Raw genomic sequence first — 6834 nt, 5'->3', positions numbered from 1 at the left:
ACCTGTGACATCACCAGCATCCACTGGAACCTACCAGCACCTTCTAGAACATTCCAGAACCCTGTGACAGTTGGAGGCGGTTTAGAATGTTGGGAAGCTAAGACAGAGAGTTGGCAGTTGGAGCTGGCAGTTGGCACCTGACTGGTGAAGAGAGAGCAGCAGAAACCTGAAGGAGGAAGGAGTGAGGCAGCAGGGGTGGAAACTTGTGCCTGGAGTGGGGTCCATAAACCCACCCGTGATACTAGTCCCTACTGACTGAGCCCAGCCTGGAGCCCTGTGTGGGAAGAAGCAAGAAAAACCATCCTAAGGACCTGGACAGCAGGAACAGGCCTTAGAAGTCAAGGAAGCAAGTACCTGACCTGTTTATTGGTTTCCCTGGAGCCGGACGTCGAGTAGCCTGGAGACCTGGAGCCTGAGGTGGAGAAGCGGCGCTGACTGGAGAAGCAGACGTCGTACCCAGAGCCGCCAGAGATCGTGAGAGGGCGCCGACGGAGGACGTGAGGTGTACCAGAGGTCGAGGAGGAAGTTAACCAAGGTCGAGTGAGCGGTGTCAACGGGGGAGTGAAGTCTGCCCTCCGGAGTCGCCGGAGACCGAGGTGAAGTGTGCCAGAGGTCGGGAGTGGAGATCGCACTCCGGAGTTGCCGGAACCTGAGAGAATCGTGCCGGAGGTCGGGAGTGGAGGTCGCACTCCGGAGTCGCCGGAAACCTGAGGAGAGGAGCACCGGAGGTCGGGAGTGAGGATCGCACTCCGGAGTCGCCGGAAGTCGACATCGAGCCAAGGCCGGCCGACGTCATCGAAGCTGAGGTCGCCATTGGACCGGAGCCGCCCGAAGTCGACATCGAGTCAAGATTGCCCGACGCCATCGAATCGGAGGTCGAGATCGAGCCGAGGCCGCTGACATCGAACCGGAGCCGCCTACCGGCGTCGTCAGGAACTGACATTGTGCCGAGGCCGCCGACATCGAACCGGAACCGCCGCACGGCGTCGACCCGACTCCAGCGGCGTCGGAGCATCAGAAAAAGGGCAGTAAGTGGAGTAGAGGGCGCCAAAGGCCCTGTGGAATCCTACGAGACTACTCTAGGGGTTAGAGAGGTGCTGGAACCAGCTGGACTGTGCCAGGGGTGAGCTGAGACTAATTTAGAGGGGTTGTGTAGAGTGAAAGAGCCAGGTCTCTGGTATTCCCCCCTTGATCTACCTCAGTTTAGGCCTCAGCCTTGTCCAAGCCAGGGAGTAGACACCCTCAAGCCTTCCACATCCCCACAAGCTGTGCCTGGGCCAAATTAGCCCTTAGTAATCTCAAATGTGATCTGATTCTATGAGTGTCACTGTCAGCTTTTAATTATTTATTGGAGGCACTGTATTTATTGTATTTAACCTATTTATTGCTTCACTGTATTTATTGGTCCACAGTATTTATTGATGCACAATATTTATTGGTTTACAGTATTTATTGCCTCAGAATATTTAATTGCCTGTATGAATTGCACTTATATTTATGCCTTCATTATTTATGATAACCCCTATTTATTGAATCATTAAGCCAGTATTTATTTGACCTGCACTATTTAAAAAGTTTGTATATTGTGATTGTTATTTATTTATCTAATCAGCAACTAAGAGAAAAAGAAGATAAAGAAAGATATTTTCATAATTTTTACGGTGTAGAGTTGTTTTTGGAACGGATGCACGCATGGTTATTGTATGGGTATGTCGTATGCTTAGCACGGAGCCTGATTCCTGACCACTCGAGCCAAGCTACCACAGTGTATGTCTGGGAGAACACCACCACCCTTCCAGTGTGGGAGTGTTTTTCTAACATAATTGGTGTTCAGCGGTGGGATAGAGCTGTGCCTACGTATACTCAACAATAACTGTGGGTAGTCCATAGGCCTACACCGGGAGTTTTCTCAAAGCGGCCTTCCTAATTGTGGGTTTTTGTTTTTTCCAAATTTACTCTGGTGGTGGGAGGAGGTATTATTAAAGGTACCCCCCTGCATTGTTACTGCAAATAACTGTCCTCTGACCTGAGTGGGCAAGATGGAGTTTGTACAGGAGAATTTAGAAACGTACACTGTGGCCCAACTCAGGGAGTTTTGCCAGCGGGAGGGGGTGTATTGTCCCCCAGGAGCAAAGAAGGGTGCACTCCAAACCAGCTTAAGGGCTTGGGGGGAGGCACGCCGAGAAAGCAAGGCTGAGGAGGAGGACAGGGATAGAGAGCCCGACAGTGAGGGAGCTGGTTTGTACCAACCTGAGGTGGGGAACCTGTCAGCGGGGCCCAGGACACTTTCCAGGAAGGGCAGCAGTGCCTCTAGCGGTGGCTTGTCTGAAGTGGAGTTAACAGACCGGAGGGAGAAAAGACAGCTCACATGGGACTTAGCAAGGCTGGAGAAAGAGAAAGAGGAACAGAGGATGGCTCATGAGATAAGGCTGAAAGAGATAGATCTTCAGATCCTGAGAATCGGGGCACACCCTGTACCTAACGGTGGCAGCGAAGAACGAGAGTACACCAGGGAACCCAAACCCTACCTGCCAAAGGACATAGTAGCTAGCTATGGGGTGGGTGACGATATCGCCAAGTGGCTAGCGGCCTATGAGGTCTCGTTAAGGGCCCATGGGGTTCCAGAGAAGTACTGGGGAGGGGGATTGTACAAGTACATGCCTCCAGCTGGTAGGGATGCTTTATTGGCCCTCGAAGAGGATGAGCAGACCCACTACCCCACCATGAAACTGGCGCTCATAAGGAAGTTTGGACTAACACCCGAAAAGTACAGACAGAAGTTCAGGGGTAGTCACAAACTGGGCACACAGAATTGGGTGGACTTCCTGGACTATGCAAAGAAGGCACTAGAGGGTTGGATTCAGGGCAGTGAAGTGAGGAACTACGAGGGGTTGTTTGACCTAGTACTGAAGGAACACCTGCTCGAGAAATGTTTCCCTGAACTGCGGCAACACCTGGTGGATAGCAAGCTGACCAGTCCCCGGAAGCTTGCTCAGGAGGCGGACATTTGGGCTAGTACCCGGGTGTCCACAAGGGGGACTGGAGGGGATACTCAAAAGGCCGGGCAGGGCGCCCCCCAGAAGAAAGAGGGAGGGGAAAAGAGAAAGGAGTTCTCCAAAGGCCCCCAAAATAACTTCCAAGGGAAGGGAACAGGATTCACCCCTAGGGCTAACCCGCCCAGAAACCCTAATCCTGGCCAGAGTCAGCAGCCAAGGGTTGTCCATTGCTACGAGTGCGGTGGCGTTGGACACTATAAAGGAGATCCGAAGTGCCTGAAACGACCACCCCCTCCCATTGGAGGAAAGACCCCCGGAGTAGCTAGTGTAGTGCTCGGGGAGGAGATGCCCTTAACTAAGGGAAGGGAGTGGGCGGGTGTCACTTTAGTGTCCCTGGGAGAACGGGAGATGGTTCCTAAGATCCAGGTGCCCGCAAATACCGCAAAGTATGGGCAGTGGGTCACCATCAACGGCCAAAGAGGGGAGGCTCTGAGAGACACAGGAGCCAGTATGACTATGGTGCGTAGCCAACTGGTGTCTCCAGAGCAGGTAATTCCCGATGTACTCCACCCAGCCGCGATGGCTGACGGGAGAACAGGCCACTATCCCGTGGCCGAGGTTCCCTTTGAATGGGGGGGGGTTGCAGGTTCACTTCGAGTTGCCGTAATCCCTGCCGTGCCAGTCGATTGTCTGCTGGGGAATGACATGGAGCACAATGCTTGGAAGGAGGTGGAATACCGGACTCACACTGAGATGCTGGGTACACCTGACTGGGCCTGTGTGAGCACAAGGTCCGCGACTACCCGGAGAGGGAGTTCGTTTCGGCTGGAGCCTGGAACAAAGGCCCAGCCAGCTGCCAGTCAAGGGAAGAACCGAGGACAGGAGGAGCCTGCCTCGGCGTCCACACCCCGTAGGACGGATAGGCCACCGGAGGTGGTGGACCAGGAGTCTGCGGTGGGGGACGTTACCAAACTGGAGGACCTACCCATCCCGGCCGAGTGGCACGTGGAGGGAGGCCCGTCCAGGGAGGAATTCTGCCAGGGCCAGAGGGAGTGCCCTACCCTTGAGGGGCTGAGGCGACAGGCCGAAGCCCAGGCAGCAGGGAACGTTGAAGGGAACTACAGTGTTTACTGGGAGGATGGCCTCCTCTACAGTGAACCCAAGGCACCCCTACATGGATCGTCACGAGACTTGGTAGTCCCTCAACGTTATCGAGCCTTCCTTCTGGAGTTGGCTCACGAGATACCATTGGCAGGACACCTGGGGCAAGACAAGACCTTCGCCCGTCTTGTCCCACACTTTTATTGGCCTCAGATGAAAGTGTCGTCCGATACCTACTGCCGGACATGTGTGTCTTGCCAAGCCAGTGGGAAAACAGGGGTGAAGCTGAAAGCTCCCCTGGAACCACTTCCTGTCGTTAGCACCCCCTTTGAAAGGGTGGGCATCGACATTGTGGGTCCGTTAGACCCGCCAACATCAGCTGGTCACAGGTTTATCCTGGTTCTGGTGGATCATGCCACACGGTACCCAGAGGCAATACCTCTGAGGACCATAACAGCACCTGTTGTGGCAAGGGCCCTGATGGGAATCTTTACCCGAGTGGGTTTTCCCAAGGAAGTTGTGTCCGACAGGGGGACCAACTTCATGTCAACGTACATGCGGGCCATGTGGAAGGAGTGTGGAGTGACATACCGGTTCACCACTCCTTACCACCCCCAGACAAATGGTCTGGTGGAGAGGTTTAACAAAACCTTGAAGGGCATGATCAGAAGTCTGCCTGAAAGCCTGCGGAGGAAATGGGACGTCCTCCTACCCTGTTTACTTTTTTCCTACAGGGAAGTGCCACAGACGGGAGTGGGCTTCAGCCCCTTCGAGCTTCTGTATGGGCACCCTGTACGTGGACCTCTCAACCTGGTGAGAGACGGATGGGAAAGAACTCCCAGACAGCTTCCCCAGGATGTGGTGAGCTACATGCTGGCCTTCCGGAGCCAAATGGCTAAGTTGTGGAAGCAAGCTTCTGACAACTTGGAAGCCAGCCAAGCAGTGATGAAGGCGTGTTATGACCACAACGCTCACCCGGTGGAGTTGGAGCCTGGCCAGAAGGTGTGGGTGATCGAACCAGGAGAGCTTAGTGCCCTCCAGGATCGCTGGTCAGGACCCTTTGAGGTGTTGGAGAAGAAGGGTAAGGCTACCTACTTGGTGGACCTGAAGACCCCTCGTCAGCCCCTGCGGGTGCTGCATGCCAACCGCCTCAAACCCCACCACGAGAGGCCCGAAGTCATCTTGATGATGGTGACTGACAGAGGAGAGGACGTGGAAAGCGAGCCTCTCCCTGATCTGTTTGCGTCTCAAGAAAAGGATGGGTCGGTGGAGGGAGTGATTCTCTCCCCATCTCTAACTCCTGAACAGCAGAAGGACTGTCGCCAGGTCCTGGGACAGTACTCTACGTTGTTCTCCCTTGTCCCGGGTAGGACTCACCTGTGCGTCCATGATGTGGACACAGGAGACAGCCCACCTGTGAAGTCCAAGATCTACCGGATGTCAGACAAGGTGAAGGCCAGCATTAATGGTGAAATCACTAAGATGCTGGAGCTAGGAGTGATCGAACCTTCTAGCAGCCCCTGGTCCAGTCCGGTGGTGTTAGTACCAAAAGCTGCACCACCGGGTGCCCAACCAGAACTGAGGTTCTGTGTGGACTATCGGGGACTGAATTCAGTGACCAAAACTGATGCTCATCCGATCCCTAGGACGGATGAATTGATTGACCGGCTGGGAGCTGCCCAATATCTAAGTACCTTTGACCTTACTTCAGGGTACTGGCAGATCTCTTTGACTGATGGAGCAAGGGAAAGGTTAGCCTTCTCCACGCCCAATGGCCACTACCAGTTCTGTGTGATGCCCTTTGGGCTCAAGAACGCACCTGCCACGTTTCAGCGCCTGGTAAACCAGATCCTCACCGGAATGGAGAGTTTCTCTGCTGCTTATCTGGATGACATAGCCGTCTTCAGTAACAGCTGGGAGGATCACTTGCGTCACCTGCAAGCTGTTCTCCAGGCCCTGAGACAAGCTGGATTGACGATCAAGGCCAACAAGTGCCAGATCGGGCAGGGTTCGGTAGTGTACCTGGGACACTTGGTGGGTAGGGGAGCGGTGCAACCCCTCCAGGCGAAGATCGAGGCCATCATGGCCTGGGAACCCCCCAAGACACAGACTGAGGTCCGAGCTTTTCTGGGCCTCACGGGATACTACCGCCGCTTCGTGAAGGGGTACGGTACCATCGTAGCCCCCCTCACGGAGCTCACGTCCAAGAAACAACCTCGACGGGTAGTCTGGACGGAGGCTTGTCAGACAGATGCATCAGAACATGGCATTGGGGCAGTGTTATCGCAACTCAACGAAGAGGGTCTGGATCAACCCGTGGTCTTCCTATCCCGGAGACTACTTCCCAGGGAACAGAAGTGGAGTGCAATAGAGCGTGAAGCCTTTGCAGTGGTATGGGCTCTGGAGAAGTTGCGGCCATACCTGTTTGGCTCGCACTTCCTGGTTCAGACCGACCACAGACCCCTTCGTTGGCTGATGCAAATGAAGGGGGAGAATCCCAAGTTGTTGAGGTGGTCTATTTCCCTACAGGGAATGGACTTTCAGGTGGAACATCGGCCTGGAGTGGACCACGCCAATGCAGACGGTCTCTCAAGGTATTTCCGCCTTAGTGATGAGAACTCCCAAGGGGTTGGGTAGCTCTCCCCACTTTCAGCTGGGGGGGACGCGTGTTAGACCTGTCAGCCCTTTGGGTGGTCCCTCCTCATCATTATTTATTTTGTCCCACTTTTGCCTCAAA

Source organism: Triturus cristatus, chromosome 6 (genome assembly GCF_964204655.1).
Source record: "Triturus cristatus chromosome 6, aTriCri1.1, whole genome shotgun sequence".
Taxonomy (NCBI): Eukaryota; Metazoa; Chordata; class Amphibia; order Caudata; family Salamandridae; genus Triturus; species Triturus cristatus.
This window is presented reverse-complemented; position numbering follows the sequence as displayed.